The 17,961-nt window shown below is 46.6% G+C and overlaps 1 long non-coding RNA gene across 1 annotated transcript; it reads right to left on the bottom strand.

The window, feature by feature from the left end:
* Nucleotides 1-1,636: 1,636 nt before the first annotated feature.
* On the bottom strand, nucleotides 1,637-16,910 carry LOC125109029 (uncharacterized). Its single transcript, XR_007130077.1, has 2 exons — nucleotides 16,735-16,910; nucleotides 1,637-2,153 (listed from the first exon to the last, which is right to left on the bottom strand). It is a non-coding gene; the product is annotated as an uncharacterized LOC125109029 (long non-coding RNA).
* Nucleotides 16,911-17,961: the final 1,051 nt, after the last annotated feature.

The following is a 17,961-nucleotide window of genomic DNA, read 5'->3' as shown; positions in this document are numbered from 1 at the left end:
AAGCTCCACGGGCTACCAAATGTCCAGAAGATGTTTATTAATAACGTTTCCTCCAGGATTCTGGCTCCAAGCTGTCCCTTGGTGGTGGCCTTTATCCGGCTACCACCCTCTCGCCCCTCGTCTCTTCGTACTCCGGGGAGGGGCTCGCCTTTTTCAGTCATCGTGACAAAATTTAGAATTGCCTGGGATGGAAAAAATATCCACTTATGGAAGAGGACATGTATGGTGAACATCTTTGTTCAGGCCCAGAAAGGCCCCGGAGTTACAGAAACTGTGTGTGTGACCCTAAAGTGGGCTGGAGGAGAGAATTTGCAAGGATACTCCTCTTGGAAGCTCACTTAGCCAATACAATTAGAAAAGGGAGCAGAATAAATGGCTTCCCTCTGCTCCCCTTCTCTACCTCCTCTCCCAAAAGAAAATTCAATGAAACTGACAACATGATGCATTGTGAAATTTTCCTGGTATTAAGAAAAAAAAAAACTCTTTAATAGAATGAAATAATAAACCAATTTATATACCGATATAAGACTAGGATCGTGAGTGCCATTGTGTAATTTTCCACTTGACTTTTCATTATCTACCTGAACAAAATCAATCTATATGTATGGGATCAACATACAATTCCAGAGATAAAAGCTGAAAATAAATGTGCTTTGCATATCCCTCAGATAAAAGACACAGTCCTTCCTACTGCCTTTTCTTCTCCAGCAGATGCATTTATAAAATAAATTGTGTGTCAAGGAAAAAAATGAGACGTACGTAGTGGTGTATCTTGAGTGTTGACTCCTTTGCTGGAATTATTGATCCCACAAATGAGCAGTGGTTAATAAGTACCCAGCAGATGATATCAGGTCTTTTGCCCTAGTTTACCCAGAGTGCAGTCTGGGTCAATGTTTCTCCCAACCAATCTCTCCACCAAAAAAAAAAAAAAAAGGACTTCCCCTATTAACATGGATTTAAGGCTGAGGACTTCAAGGGCTTTCTGAAGCCTCTCCACAGAGACAAAGCACACTAAAAAATCACATTATGTTAGAAACCCCCATGCAGCAAATGGCCAGCTTGTGAAAGACACTCAGTCTTCAAAAGGAAAGGAGAGGTGCTCTGTGGGCCTTGGGGTTGACATTTTTTCACTTGAAACAGGTTGAACTCTGTCCCTTCGATGCCCTACCTCACCCCAATAATGGAAAATGGCACTAAGAGTAATACAACTGTCCCCAAGCTGACCATGCCTGAGACCCGTGATTTCCTTCCTTTCGGAATGTGTCATCATCAGTGTGCCATGTGTGTGTCGTGATAGGGAGATGGCAGAGGCCTTGGTGTGTGTGCCCTGGGCTGTTAGTGGGTCCCGTCGGGGTCAGGGTTCCTTGGGGAAAGTGCGCCTGCTCTGCTACTCCAGGAAGCTCACAGGGCCTATGTACATGCTAGCCCACTCTGCTTTCTATGAGACAAGGCCACAAAATTTTATCAGCCAGCAAAGAAAGGCTCACAAGGGATGAATACTGAAACGCATTTCACCCCAAGCAATCACTCTGAGTCTGTGGATTTTTTTTTTTCCCTGTCACTGAAAAGTAACGACATCTTAAGATAGTCCTTCACTTTTAGGCCAGGAATTTTTATAAAAATTGGCCACTCATCATTATTTACTCACAGTAAGCTTTATTAGTCATGGTAAGAGACTTCATGGAAGGTTAAATGTCTACTTGGGCAACCTGACCATCACAACTTCAATTTGCACTGCAGGGCAAATCAACACTTTCATATTTTAACATCTTTTGTTGACATATTCTGATGCTTTGTGGGTCTGGTAGTTTGGTCCAAGGCGGCAAGTCTCGATTTCCACATGCCCCCTTCCCTTTATCTTAAGAGCTCCAGGTACATACACAGCACCCATCTGGACTTGGGCCATCGCCTCTCTATTAACAGTCTGCTTTTGTGTCTCTTTCCTCAGTTGATACTCATTGAAAACTCAGAGGAAAGCATCCAGGAGCAATTTAAATCTGACAGCAAAGGTATGGCCTGTTGGGGACACTCTTGTGATGGTCAAAGTTCAGCCTGGGGAGAAGCTCATGTACTTTCCAACACGTAGGACTCTTAGAAAAACAGTAGCTTCCTCCATCTCATCTTTCTGCTCTGGTTGCTGGGAATAAGCAAATCTAGAAAAAAACATAAGAATGCAGTCAAGGAGAATCAGGCAGTCATTCGAATTTTGTTTGAAAAGTGAACTATATCCCGATGGTATGCTTTGAAGAGTCTCTATATTCTTATTAGAAAATCGATGCCTTCCATGCCCAGAACATTTGGCCTCAGTGAAGATATATTTTATACATGCTTTATTACTCCATGATTCAAACACTTAATCGGCATCATAGAGGACCAGTATAACACACGAGCTTCACCCATCCTGTGGAAAATCTTTTAGAGTTTTGTACGACTCCCTGAGCACCAGAACCAGATGTTCCTACTTCCACAGCCACACTTGCTTGTGCTGGAAAATGCTACTGCTGAGTGACTTTATAACCATTTTGTTAGTCATGGGCAACTTTCCATGCAATAGCAGAATCCTGACACAGAGTCAGACCACAATCCATGTTATTAGATAAATATTTACTAAACAGAAGAAATGGAGGTGTTTTAAAAGGTGTTTTTAGTAACTGTGTCAGAGTTGAGCTATCTTGATGTTATTTCCCAGGGGAAGAAGAATGGATAGTCAGAAGTTCAATAAATATATATATAAGCACCTATATTTCAGATAAATAGAATAAGACAGAAAGTTATCATCAACTTTGGCTAGCTCTGGTGTTTTCCATACATCAACAGCTGAAAATCTTTAGAGGAGGAGACAAAGGGTATAAGCAATTTCAGGAATGGGGGTGAAAATATGTGTACATCGGTCTTCCTGGCAGGAGGTAAAAATGGAAAAAGACAAGCACCTCAGGCTGTTGGCACACCACAGCTTTTGAAAGCCTAACAGGGCCTGGAAAACTGAAGAAATTATACATGCATAAGGACAGGCTGGCTTGATAGTATATCTGCCTTGTTATCTTAAGCTACCTTATTTTCCCCTGAATAATTGCTTCATTTTTCCCTTCCAGTGTGTGCACAGCATCTTGGAAAATAACCAAAGTGCACAGTGTTGTTGATCTCCGTTCATGCCAAGAGACACAGTCACAAAGCCCCACTGTGTCCCTTCACTCCAGGCTTGATGGAGAAAGAAGGAACCCATTTTACAGATGAGGAACTAAAATGCCACTCCTGCACCATGGGAAAGGCATCTCATTTTACCCTTCATAAAAGCCAAACTGGGAATGCTTTTCAAAGCTGTTGTTTTTGCTTTTGCTTTTTGGATGGCAGGGAAAGGTGAGGATGGGAACCTGGTGAAATAAGGCCCTCAGTTAGAATCTCTTGCACAGGGACGCCTTGGAGGCTCAGTGGGTTAAAGCCTCTGCCTTGGGCTCTGGTCATAATCCCAGGATCCTGGGATCGAGCCCCACATCAGGTTTTCTGCTCAGGAGGGAGCCTGCTTCCTCCTCTCTCTCTGCCTACGTGTGATCTCTATCTGTCAAATTAAAAAATAAAGTAAAATAAAATAAAAAGAATCTCTTGCACACCCCTCTAGAATCATCCACTCAAGCTCAGTGAAGATAAAATTCCTCCTCCCAGTTCTCTGAATTGTCAACACAGAAATCCATTCTGAAGAGGAAGCAATCTAGAGAGTGAGGAGACAGAGGAAGCAATCTAGAAAGAGAGTGAGGAGACAGCTTTGCTGTGCTCTAAAGATGCTATAAGCTTTCCTTGGTACTTACAATTTCCTTCAGTGGTCCTAGATCAAGAACGTTGTTTTTTATGACAAAAAAAAAAAAAAATCACTGTCATTTACACAGGGTGACAGTTTGAATAGTGAATCAAATTTTCATTTTGAACACATACGGTCACTGTGGAAAAATTACTGGATTATAATACTGTAGAATGCTAGACAGTGTCTAATACATGCTGAGAGAGACCCTCTAATTGTGTCTCTGTCTTCTTATCTACCTTGAGCTGTTCAAAAAAAATTTTAAATTTGGAGAACTAAATAAAAAATCAGTAAAGTGAAATTAACATTTGACCCATCACATGCCACTTTTCGCACAGGAAACTTGCCAGGAGGAGGATCTTTGTTCATTCTGTATCTGTTGCAACTTTTCTGGGTTTGAAAATGTTTCAAATTTTATTCCTTAAGTATGTCCTTATTATTTAACAATAAGAACTATATGTCCCTACTCCTTTTTTCTGCCATGTTACTGTACACAAAGAGGACATAATACCAAGGAAGGAAACAAATATGAAATATGAAAGCAGTTGTTTTGTTATATAATGTGAGAGTGATAGTGGCTTTATGACAAACTCCTTTAAAATAATATCCTTCCACAGACAGAGTGTCAGATACACTGTTTTGCATAGGACTCCAAGCTGCAGTGGCAACAGTCGTGTAGAATAGGGTGATGTAATGGGGGATCCATCAGAATCGAGTCAGGTATTCAAATGTACTTTATTTTCTTTTCCACAAATTCTACAAAATGGAGATGTGAATTCACACAGGCTCGCAGAGAGAAGTTACTTAGTTCTCAATGAAGCCATGGTGTGGTTATTAAAAAGGAACTGTCTGTTCTCTGCCCAAATGATGATTCCTTGTTGAAAGCATCATTTAAAAGTTCAAAAGAAGTATTTGCAGCCCAGCCTGGGGAAAGTGTTTTATTTCCCAATTTACTCACCCTTTTAAAATGGTTAACATTGGCTGTGGACTTACTAGATAGATCAGGAAAAGCAGGGGAGCATCTTTGCACACTGTGAAATTACAAAGCCAAAGAACATTTTCTCTCTTTTTGCTTTCCTCTAGGAGTTAGGGAAAGAGTGAGAGGACAGTAGAAAATACACTAGGAGTCTTTTGACTTTGAGGAAAGATAAGCATCCATTTTCAAGGAATTTGAAGAGTGAGAATGCTGGTCTTGAAGAATTTCAATGTGAGCTTGGAAACTTAAGCCTGATTTAAATACTAAATACTGAGGTGCAATTTCTTTACAGTTGTGAGTTTCTTTTTCCTATTGAGTAAAAAAGAAAAAAAATGAAATTAAGAAAGGCCAGGGAAAAAAGGGGGAGCAGATTATTAGATATTTTGTTTGATATCACACCAAGTAGTTTCGCACTAATGAAGACACACTGGATTTCACAAATTCAAATGTTACTGTCTTAGCTAACAAGTCATGCCATACCCAAAAAACAGGCTTGAGTTGATTGCTGATTTTATAAAGATTTTAGGTCAGATAAGAGAACTTTCTGGAAAATTATGTAATGGCTTGGGGTGGAATTAAATAATGTGGTTAATTCCATGTCCATTTGGAGCTCATTTATGTTTACATCTTTCTTCTATTTTTGCCCGCCTTCTGCAGCTCCTGTATGCACATACAGATGGTTACATTCTCATACTGGGCACCGAGAGAAGGTCACATGCTTTACATCCATGGCAATTAGTTCCCTTTTTAAAATGGAAAATGTCATTAAGTTCTTGAATAATTCAAGAGTAGAGGTCACAATACAGTGTCCCTTTTGGGGGTCTTTATGGTGCAAATGGCAAAACAAGGCGATCCTATCAGTAAGAGTAGATCTAAGGTTTACAATGTAGCTCTATTTAGTGTGACAGGAAAATTAAATTACAGGAGGCACTCATTCATTGTCACCCGTTAACAGGCTTGGGAAAATTGTGGATCCCTGGGGGCAAATCACTGACAACGTTGGAGGCAAATAAAAATATTTCATTTTAATTGGCTGCTGTTTCCTTTGCTTGATTTTGAAAATAACAAACATAAACATGCCCCCCACGACTCTCCTTGGAAATGGGATCCTGAATCTCCAAAACACGACCACAACTTATGGGTAGATTTAAAACTCTGGGGAACATGGGTTGTTTACTCAGCCATGGTTTAGCTAGTCTTGATCCAGGGCTTCCGGGAAAAGAAATAAAGGGGCAAGTTTCAAATAAAAATTGGCTTCCGCTACTCCCCACCCATCCCCTACCAGGGTTCGTGGGACTGGACTTACTGCGTTTCAGGAACAGGGTCTGCCCCTCAAATCTACAAGGATTGAGGAGGAATCCAGGAGGGAGGACAAAGTGACGCGGAGGCCACCAGTTGTCTCCCCTCCCCTGGGGACAAAAAGTCAGACCGCCTTTGGCGATCCCCGGCCTGACCACGCTTGGGTGTTCGAACTGGGGAAAGCGCAGGCTGCGGGGCGAAATGAACATCCTTGGGGTCATCAAATGAGATAGAAGTTTTTCCAAGTCCACTCCAGCACATCCAAGTCGTTGTTGGCATCCCCAGCCTCCCCACAGACCCAATTAACACTGCTGGGCCTGGCTGCCTGGGTCCTGCTCCCACCCCAGCTGGGTCCCGGGGGCCACCCTTGACCCCAAGCCGGGTTCACGCAGAGCGCCGCCGGCGGTTCCACCTGCACGTCCTGCCGCGCCGCGCGGGCCGTGCTGGCTCTCTCCGAATGTGGCCGCACTTGGCACCTGCTGGAGAGCGGCGGGCCCGCTGGTTTTCTCCCAGGCTGCAGGGAGATGGGGGAGGGGCGGGAGAGGAATAAAGTTTGCAGGCTACTTGGGGTGGGATTGGCCCCATCTGGTGGGTTGGCCACTTAGGGTTTGTTCCCTGCACTTTAGAACTTGGAAAAAGGCAACGCTGACCCGCCCCCGCTCCTTCTCCCCACCGCCTATTGCTTTTTAGATCTCTTTCTCTTCTAAAAAATAGATTTTTGACACTTCCCTTTTTCGGCCTCCTCCACCAAGACCCTGGGAAGTCCTGCGTTAACGAAGTGAGCACCGAGAGGGGGGCGAAGCAAAGCGCCACGTTTCCAGGTTCCAGGCTTCCCAGACATGGGAAAGCCCGCCCGAAGCACGAGGAGGCTCCCGGGGCTTTGCCGGCTGCTCCGCGGACCCAGCGGTCTGGCAGTCCCGGCTGCGCAGACCCGGGGGTGCGGCCGGGAGCCCCAGCACCGCCGCTCGCTATCCTTCCCGACCCGCGCCGCCCGGGTCAGGAGCGCACAGCTTGGTTGGCTTCCGCCGGGCAGAGGCACAAGGTTTCCCCGCCGCTCACTAGCGGCAAAACCGTGCCCGACAGCCTATGGCTTGGGGCTCATTTCGGAATTGAGGAAAGAGGGTGCCGCTCGGTTTCTGAAGCACTCCCGACTTTAGTTAACACTAAGTAAAGGGAGACAATTTTTAAGAAAAAGTTCGATTCCAACGTGGTTGATGCCTAGGACGAACGATTGATGCCTGAGCCTCAATGTATTTCTAAGAGAAAGAATAAATTTCATAACTGCGGGGGAGTGGCGGGTGGGAGACGGAGGGGAGCAATTTAGGGTTTTTCATTTTCTAAACGCTTCAATTTAAGCAAACACTTGGGGGCTCCAGGCCGCTGTAATTCCAAAGACAATTTTCCCGGTTTTAATTTGATTTGCATTTTTCAACTTTGATAATATTCAATTTCATGGCTGAATACACATGTAAACACTGTTAGGTCGTGTTTTTCGCCCCTTGCACCAAACAGAATATCGCTTATTTCAGAGAGCCATAGGAGGTTACAACCTGCGTCCCAATATCCGCGAGTTTCTCCTGAATTATTTTTCAAAACTTAGCATGGCTTTGCCTGGGCTCCAGAGAAGGTGAACTATTACAAAATATCTAAACTACTCCCCAGGTGAGGGGAGATCTGCACAAACATTGCAAAAGGAAAGAGGTAAATAGAACAAATTCCTCTTCTACATAGAATCTAGTCCATTTTTACTTGGAGACATTTAAAAATATACTTTATTCACGGGCTTAATCCAAAAATGATCAATGTATTTGCTACCCCAGAAATATTTTCAGTGTAAATTTCATAGCTAGAAAGACAAAGCTTGAGAAATACAAAGAAATCATCATTGAAAGGAGAGATTTAATTAACATCATTGAGCTATTTTATCAAGCATAAAATTCAGAGACAAATATGAAGTGAAATTAGGTAATTAGCTTTAGTCATAGCCAAGCTGGTATTTAACAAAATAGCACTATCAATAACAATGAAGCTAGAATGCTGTGAGCTGCATGTGAACAGCTACACCCAAGACCGTAACACAAGTGGTCGAGGAGAGGGCACTCAGTTATTCTTCCCTTTTTTCAGGACACAGCATAGACTGTACATGATGCAGAGAAATAGTTGAGTCTTGTCAAATATGCAGATGGTTTGGCACATAATAAATCAAAACGCCAAGTGTATTTTAATCTCCTTCACAAAACTGTACTAGGAAAATGGAAGGGGTTCAAAGAAATGGCATACGTTATTGCGTTGTACCTTATATAATAAAATAGCAATTATTTGCAAAATATCCCTCATTAAAAAAATATTTGCTTAATGTGCATTATTGTGGAACACTCGATATTGTGAAATATATCTCTATCTGAAGTCCTAAGAATTTACCCATTACAATATCTATTTTTGTTTGTTTTGTTTTGTTTTGTTTTTTCCCTAAAAGTGGATGTCTCATGGACAAGATTGGGGACCTAAAAAAATAAAAGATATTAGAGTTGGCATCTTGGGAAGAATAAAACCAGGTATTAGATCTGTAAGACTTTTAAGAAGCTTTCTGCTGGAGGCTGGCTGATATTGAAGAACTATATGTGAAGTTGAAGTGATCTAAACTGAAATGATTTTTTTCTTGCGAAAGGAATTTAAACAAACAAAAAGGAATTCCATTTGAAATAGGACCAACTTGGAAAAAGAAAGTTCCTTAATTTTTAAGAACACATTCGTTGCAGGATGATTGTGTCTAACACCTTCAGAGAAACTGTGCTTTATTTATCATTTGATCCCTTTTTCTAAGAATTATTGAATTTTAAATGGTCATTGTTTAGGATTTGCACTAATCTTTTATATTGTGATGACTGGCAATTATGTCTTTCTATTTATTGATGGCAGAGTGCGCACGTTCAGCACAATCACTTCAGAGCAAACCTGTTCCTACAGATAGAGCTAAATGAAGGGGACCTAATTAAAACAAATGGTCTATTCAGAGAATTGCAGATTGTGGACAATAGGAAGCATCTTTGTCTTTTGCTACTAGTAATTGAGGAATAAATGGGGATCTTGCTAAGAACCTCAAAAGTTTGATCATGGGAGTAAGTTTGCCAATTTAACTCGCCTTTATCCCTGAAGAGATCTGTATCCTGGACCCTGCTGTCCAGTGCAGCCTTGCAGACGGGGAATCCGCCCCTCAACCCCCAACTTTGTTCAGCTGGGTCTGAGCTGCACCGGGCTTTATCAAAGACAACCCAGACCTGGGGAAGCACTGAGGGTGGGGTAAGGGAGGCCAAGGAGGAACAGCCCAAGGAAGTCCCTGGCAAATATTTTAGCCAGATGGGAACTTTCAGAGGTGGCAGCATGAGGAACCCAAAGGCACAATCCTTTCTCAAGAGCTTTCCCTACAGATTTAGGAACATGGGAGGCTATATCCTTTGGGAGAGATGTGAGTTCTTGCAGGATATGTATAGCCCCACCACCCTGAAACACCCAGACGCTGGGGGTGGGGAGAGAAGCTAGCTGGGGGTGTTTGTTATAAAGGGACAGTGGTCTGACTATCCTTTCCTGATTAACAAGAGTCTGTGTGTGTGTGTACGCGCGCGCGCGCGCGCACGCGCAGGAGCTCGATGCACGGCGCGGGCGCCTATTTGAGACAGAGAGAGAAAAAGAGAGGGATTCAGCTGACGTAAGGAAGAAATCCCGCAGTTACTTTTAGTTGTTTACTGAGCAAGGACAAAATCTAAACAGCGCTTTCCACAATCAATGAAGGGATCGCCTCGGGTTCCAGAGTTGAGCTCCCTAAATGAGTCTGGCATTCTGATAACTGCAGGTTAGCACCTGAGATCAGCTCCTTCCCACAGCTCGATGCTGGCACGAGATAGGGAAGCATCTTGTTCCTGAGCTCTGGGAAGGGAGAGGCAAGAGGGGGATTTAATTGTTTGGCTGGGTGAATCGAAATGTCCTTTTAAAGCAAAGAAATCAAGAGAGATTGGCCTTTAATTGGCAAACTGCTGGTGGGAGGGGAGTGGTCATTAAATGGAGGGTGGACAAAATTTAAATTGGATGCCTGCTCCCTGCGTGTCCCCATAAACAGCCAGAAGATTGCATTCGCCCCTTTTCAGGCAGTCCTTAGGAGGCTCAGCGCTCAACCTGACTGAGCGACTGTCATTCTGGATGCAGTCTCCCCACCTCAACCTAACACCGCAAGTATCCAGTTTGGAGTGGAACATGGTTTAATCTAGAACTAATGCACTTCCCAGAGTGGGTTATTCCCTTGCCCTAGACATCATTGTGTGTGGCACTGGCCTTAGAATCCAGTTGTCCAGAGCCTCCCCTCAAATCCCAAAATGGAAGATGATAATAAGTCTGCAGGAAACCGCACACCATTAAAAACCCTGGAAACCCAGGGGCCTTATCTTCCAATAAGCTGAAAAGAAAAAAGGAGACCTTTATTCCAAGCCTGTTTTCAGGAGGACCCTGTTCATTTTATACTGTGTTCTCAGGGCCTACAGCCAGCAAGTGTCAGCCACCAGTTCCTACACACCCATGGGCCCATGTGCAGCTGCTACGTGGACACTCTCTTCTCTCAGACCGCAGGCCTACTGAGTGCTGGGCCACACCCCATCCTCCCTCTGTGATGGAAGCAGGCCAGTCCTCCTGGACCAACATCCTATTCAGGGGCAAACCTCTGAGGCCCCTGTTTACTGGGATCTGCATTTGTATGTATGTGAGGGGGAGGCAAACTCTGGGGGCTGGGGCCTTGCTCTTCCTGCAGCTGGGGCAGGGGCTGGGACAGCACATGGAAGCCCCCCTGTGGGTGGTGCATACATTCCAGCTGTGCTGTCACCTGTGCCATCAGGCCACCAGGTGTGGGTCAGGGGGAGGTCAGAGGCAAGAGTCTTTCATAGCATTCCTGGCCTCTACTCCAGAATCCCCAGTAAGGAATACCACTGGCAGGCTATATCTCAAGAAATAATTTGGCTCTGTGCATTGTTTAAGCCCATGTCAGGTTGTTTTTTCTGCCCCTGACTTTTTTTTTTTCTTCTCTTCCCTGGCATTTTCTCTTTCTGATCACACCATAGAGGCCACCTAGCTGCCAATTCCCACCCTCCACCCCACCCCCCCACCCCCGCCATCTCCACCCCTCCAGCCAAGCCCTTGCAGCTTCAATGAAGTCCAGTCTTGATTGAACCTCTGGCCATTTTGAGAAACCATGGTCACAGAGGAATACTGTGTTGCTCTGAGAGAGAAAATAAGAATCCAGCCTGATCCCAGACATAATGCATCCTAATCCCTTCTAGGACAGCAGGTGGAGTCTCTGCCATCCTAGCAAGGAGGACCCAGACCTCATTCTTCTGGAGATCTGCCTGTTTCTTTCCAGCTTTCTCCTAACGTTTCAGCCTTCCCCTCTACCAACAGCAGCTCACTGTATTCTAGAGAAGGCAGGTTTCCTACTACAATGGAATCAGAGAGTTCTATGCCCAGGGTCAGAGGAGGCCACTAGAAGTTAAAAGAATATAAAGTTGCAAGACTTGAGTTCAATGCTGAGCTCTGAAGTTGGAACAGGTTCCCTAGCTTCTCTAAGCCCCAGATCCATTACCCATAAGTTCTGGAATCTACTGGTGGGGCATGGGAAAACTTAAATGAGGTCATGTTCATGAAGACACCTTGCCCAGTGTCTGGCACAGGGGTGACAGTACTCATTGGTGGTTGAAATTAATACAATTGTGATAAAGAAAAGAGAGGGGGGATGCTTGGTGGGTGGTGGGAGCTGAGAAACATTAAGAAGGTAGGATGAAGGGCACAAGTTTTGCCAAGAAGTTGACTCACTTTTCAGCATAGAGGGTGAATTTTCTCAGCTAATAAGCAGCTGATGTTACAACTTCTTTTGTTTGTGAATGGCTCACTTTAACATAATTCAGAGTTGCTGGCCAAAGGAAAATACATAATGGGTTGGTCTTTTTTGTTTTAAATTTATTGGGCTTAAGCTTGAGCGGAGGGTTGTGTGTATTATACCAAGGAGTCCACATGTTGACATCCTGATTTCTTTGCTAAAGATGCCTCCGGCCTCCATACAGAACTCCCTGTGACCCAGGTCCTGCCCTAGCTAACACAAGTACCCTGTTCCATCATGGAAATGACATATAAGCATCCTCTGCCCTTTCCAGTTCTCCAGCCACCCAAGGCCTGCTTTAAGTCCTCTCAAGCCTTCTCCTCCAAACACTTCTCAATATTATGTGTCCACTTCCAAGTAATGTGCTTTTAACAACTATGTCTTCAGATTAGCAATGTGTGTTCTTTTTTACGTGAGCAAAAATTTCCCAACAAAATTCATTATATAATTATGTCTGCTTTGTGAAAGAAGAAGGGATAATGGATTGAGATCATCTTTCTAATGAGATAACAAGTTGAAAATCACATGCACACAGTCCTGTTTTGATTTGCTGGGGTCATTACCAACCCTGGTCCAAAAACATCCCTGCTTATTCTTGAACCCTGTGGCTTTATTCTTTTCAGATAAATGAAACAATAGAAAAGCTGATTTACCTATGCAGGAAGTCTAGTCCTCAATCATTTAAGCAAGCCTAAGCAGAATCCTTTCTTCAAAGAGAAATGAACCACAGCAAACAATTTCCCATTCTGAAGTTCTAATGGCAAGAAATACTCCAGTATTTCTATCTTACACATGTTGGTGATGCTGAAATCTTCCCTCTCCGTTTATTTGATGTGTTAAACTTAAATAAATATGATGATGCTGGTATGGTGTCCTGACATCAGAGAGAACGTTCCTGCCTCTAATTAGCTTCAAGAGGGGGGTAAACCCCAGGCCCTTATTGCAATGAGAATGTGAGACCTCTAGTTTTGCATGAATGAAAACAACTTAATTTGTTTTGCTTCTTTTAGCAATCCAGCTCTCAGTTGTGTTATCTGACAGTAAAATATAGTCCCTTCTTTGGTGTTGGGGGGGGGGACATAAGAAAAGGAGGAGGAGGAAAAGAAAGAGGAGGATGAGAAGGGGAAGAAGTGGAAGGGGAAGAGGAAGATGGGAGAAGTGTAAAGGGTAAGTTGTCAAAGCATTTTAATGGGAACCTGTTGAGGAGGACCAAGGCATGTGTGACTAGTCCAGGTCTTTCTGGCAGTGAGCTCAGAGCTCTGAGGAACACCCACCCACTGATGTGAAAAACAAGCAAACTATTGTGACGATATGCTTGTAAAACACCCCTGCTCTCTCTACCTGAGCAGGAGATGGACTTCGGTGGCAGCTTCTGCAGAGGATATACAAAGAATCCGGAATGAGCCCCTGGGTGCAGGGTCTGAGGGGGAAGGGAGAATAGGAATCACCTCCAATCTGGCAATAGGGACCACGATGGAATGACAGCTTGTAAAATAAGCCTCCATCAGTCTCCCAGGAGACAGCCGGCCTCAACTTGGGTGTTCCCCGCTTGTTAGCCTCAATCATAATTGGTCTCTCCTCCCATCCCACGTTGTTGGTTTTCTGTGTGTGGCTTTTGGTGTGAGCGTGTTAGGTCATCAACAAATACAATGGCGGGGGGGGGGGACGAGGAGGGACACACAGGATTGTTTTAAAGAAGAAAGGAGAAAAAGTATAAGAGAGTGGGCAGGAAGGCTGCAAACAGAATGGGAAAGATGCCCCAGGATTTAGGCTTCCGAGGCAACCTCTGGAGAGCTCTGGGGTGGGGAGCTCCCTGGGAGTTTTGACAAAGGGAGAAGAAGCCCCCTGGAGGTGGGGACCCCGCTGAGCTTCATTGGGGATGAGCATCTATTCTGTGCAATTTTTGTTTGCTTGTCTCTGGAGGTGACTGCAACACCCTGCCCATATCCGGCGAATCTCATCAAAAAGGAGTTTTTCAAAAAGACCCAATGGTTGCGGCATGCCCTAGGAAGGATGTAGTCTGAAGCCGGGGGCCTAAAGCTCAGCCCTAGGCCCTCCAGGGGCAAGCAGGCACACAGGCATGTTTCAGTCATCCTTTCTCCATCTATTTCTTTTTAAAGTTTCTCCCACTCTCCTCATGATTTTTTTTTTTTTTTTCCTCTCTCCATCCCTCATGTTTCTCCTCTTCTCAGAGGAAAACTCATCCTGGACAGGGGGCTATGAGAAATTTGTGATCTGAACTCTGTAAAGCTGAAAATGGTGAAGATACAGCACATTGGTTTTGCTCAAAGGGGCCATGGAAGGTTCTGAGAGCCTCAGATATTTTGTTACTATAAGAATAACTTTGGACAGGGGTAGGGAGCAGCAGAAATGTAATGAAAATCAAGTCGCAACTTTGGGGAAGTTTTTTCTTGTGTTTGTGTTTCTTTTTTAATTTTGCTCCATCAACCCTTGGCAGGCTGGGGTTGCCATGGTGCTGTGGCCAAGGCTGGTTTCCACAGTGTCCCTGACCCAGCAAAGGCATTTGGGGTCTCAAATCTTGCTTTTCTGCTACAGCAGGGACAGCAAATTGGGGGTGGTGGCTCTGAGGTGTGTGTGTGTGTGTGTGTGTGTGTGTGTAGGGGCCTTTTCTATGCTGCAGGACTTGGTGCCTACAAGTCTGTGGGCATTAGCTGGTATAGACTGTCCAGTCCCATGGTGGGTGGGTGACTGCGAGAATGTTCCCTGTCCTATCGCCTCCGGCAGGGTGAAGATTTACAGCCAGAAAAGGCCCGGCCGCTTCCTATGGATGGTTCTGGTTTATACACTCAGGACGACGTCTCTGCGCACCTCACCTTCAAAGCCCGCAGTACCTCCAGACCCCACGCTTAGGAGAATGCGCTGCCCCTGAGAAAACCAGTTACCCCGAGGTACCTCCAGGTACCTTCTTGAACAAACACCTGTCCTATGCCCTATTAAGCCTCATCTCTTGCTTCTCCCCACCCCAATCCTACATTAAAAGCCCCCCCCCCCCCCCCCCCCCCCCCGCCAAAGCACTGAGGACCGGCTTTTCTTTATAAAGCCGGGGGAGAAGGCAGGCGATAAAGATCAGGCGTTTAAATTGGCCATTTGGAAGATTACATCTCTTCAGCGGCGGTCTTTCTTTCAAAACTCGCACTGAATTGAGGGCCGCGGCTACTCCGCACCCGGCTCTCAAAGGCCGGACACCTTTTCATTCGGCCGTGAGTGGGCTGGGCTGGGTGACCTGGAGCCATCAAAGGCCCGAGGGAAGGCCGTTAGGCGACACTCGTCTAATGACAAGTAATTGACGGATTCGAGGCCGCGTATTACCAGCAGAACGGGGAAACATTAATTATTTAAAAACGATTAGTCTAGCCGTATGTCCTGCAGGCGTTCCATCTTGTTTAGGGAAGATAACCGTCTCGAGCCGGAACCCGGGCTTTGGAGCTCGGCGGGCGCTCTCTCCAGCCCGCCGCGGGTGAGGTGGACAAAAGTGCCAGGGCCGGGGCGCCAGGGAAGGCGGGGAGGGACGCCTGTGCTCCCCACACAGAGGTACCCACATAACTGACCCTGCCAGTCACAGGAACCTATTTCTGCCCTTTTGAGTTCGGGATCTGGTGATTCCGGGGCAGACGGGAAGAGCGCTTGTCTCTCCGCCTGGCGAAATACCTAGAAGTCTGCGCGGGCTTTAAAAAAAGGCCGGATGTCTAGCTCTTTAAAGCAAACACCCTAGGGGAAATGCAAATTTCAGGGGACACCTGGTAGACCCCAGAGGAAAGATACCTTTTTCAGTACCCTATGCCCTGCCCTGGGAACCCGGGGTTCCTGCAGTTTCAACTGGCAGCTTTGGAACTTTTCGCTTTTCGGAGCCGGTGCCTTCCCGCCCGCGGCAGTTAAGATGCGATTGGTTCTCTTCGGCCCTCCAAAATCCCGTCCTCCCTTACCGCAGCGCGCCCCTGCGCCGGACAGCCTCTGGGAAAATGGAGATAAATGGCCTAGTGGCCTATTTCTCTCCCCACCTCCCCACCCGGGGTCCCGCTTGTAACTCCCGAGGCTTCAGAACCTGTCTGTAGCGGTGCGCGCCTGTGCGTAAAGGGCACCGGCTGCTTCTCGGAGCAAGAACGAAAGTTGACTCCTTTCTTGGAATGGCCCTGTCGCTCCTCTGATACCTCGCGGCGTCGACCCCCACTGCGCCCGGCTTAGGGACTTGGGGCAAACGCTTAGACCAGACTGGAACCCAAACGCGCAGGTTTTGGGGGAGGACTTCGCCACTCTCCGGCCTCTGCCCCGCAGCGATCCGGTACCAGCCCTCCATTTTCCGCTGCACCCACCCCAGACTCGGAGGCCAGAGGTGTTCCACTCCCACCCTTTCACTGTCCTTGGGAAACGTGAGGCCGTCGGATCGAATCCCCAGCCCAGAGGCGATGCAGGAGCCTGTTCTGGCTTCCACAGCTTCAGGGCCTCAAGAAACTCTATGCTCAGACCCCAGAGTGAGTCTGTTTGCAACTCTTCACCCCTTCATCCACCCACACGGTGCAGTCTCAGAAATCCCCGAAAAAAAAAGGCCACCTCCCAAACCCCAGGTCTCTTCACCGACTTAGTTTCTCACTCCCGAACCCCCAACCCCTTCCGTTGGAGCTTTTCGAAGGTTAAGGGACTGGCTGGGGGAGGGGAGGCGCGCGGACGGGAATGGGGGGGGCAGACGCTGCCCAGGGGACCTGGTTATGGCCCCAGAGTGGGCGCGCTCCCTACCTGCGGTGCGGCGGGCTGGCGGCGGAGCGTCCAGCGCGCGGAGGGAGGCGGCCAACTGCTCCGAGCCGAGGCATCTCCGCATTTATTTGAGCTCAAACCGAGCGACTGTTGACTTTAGCACACAAAGCAAAGATTTCACTGCCCGCTAGTTTAAAAATGAATATTTTACCAAGATATCGATCAGCGTTATAAAATTCAGTTAAGTACAATGGGATCCTAGCAAAAAAAAAAAAAAAAAAAAAAAAAAAAAAAAAAAGAATAATAAAGGAGGGGGAGGCAATATAATATCTGTGCAAATTTGCTGAAGTGTGACGTGGCATGGAAAGTTTACCCTCCTGGAATTCGGATCTAGAATGTTTTTTTCGGTTGTTTACTGACTTTGTTTATTCACAGATCACGGTTGCTTAAACCGACGTGCGGACCGCGCGGGGAAAGGGAAGAAAAAGAGAGAGAGGGAGGAAAAAAGAAACGCCGCACCCTATAATACTTAGAGTTGGGGAAAGCGGGAGGAGGACGAACTGTGAGCTAGAGAGCTTGGAGCCCGGCTGGGGGAGGGGTCTGAGGCAGGCGGGGTGGGGGCGGTGTGTGTGAAACACACAAGAAGCGCAGAAAAGCCTCCGAAAGCGCCCCGCTCTCCGACATCCTTTTTATGTATTCGGACAGAACTATATCTTATCGGCCGGGATCAGTGGAGGGGGGAGCGCTAAGTAGTTTAAAACGACCCTCGCACAATGGGCGTGCGATACGAAACATAGCAGGTTAGGGCAGCGCTTTCAGCCTCCATTGTCCCCCACTCGGCCCCCGGCCCTGCCTCTCGGCTCCTTCGCCACGGGAGCCTTTTATGTGATAATGAAACACATTTCAGGCCGGGCTCACGACGTGTGTGTCCTTGCCAGGGGGAGAGACGGGCCTGATTGCTGGCTGCGGCCTCCGGATCCCCCCCACCCCTCCCCAATTTCTCTTCCTTGTGTTCCTGGGACAATGTGGCATGTTAAAAAGGGATTTGGAGCCTGGGCGGGGGGGTGGGGTGCGAGGGGAGGGCAAACCCCCTCAAGCGCCTGGGAAGGCCAGGGCTTGAGGGTGCAGAGACCCTGCAAGGTGGCAGAGGGCGAAGGGGGGGGGCTGTCTCCATGTCTCCAGAGTTGGGGCGAACCTGGGACACTCCACGTTTGGGTGCTCAACAAGCCCAAAAATCTAGTCCCTGAAAACTGGGTCCTGGGCTGTGAA

This window comes from Lutra lutra, chromosome 9, assembly GCF_902655055.1.
Source record: "Lutra lutra chromosome 9, mLutLut1.2, whole genome shotgun sequence".
NCBI lineage: Eukaryota > Metazoa > Chordata > Mammalia > Carnivora > Mustelidae > Lutra > Lutra lutra.
Note: the sequence above shows the minus strand (reverse complement) of the source record. Positions and strands in the feature narration are given on the sequence as shown.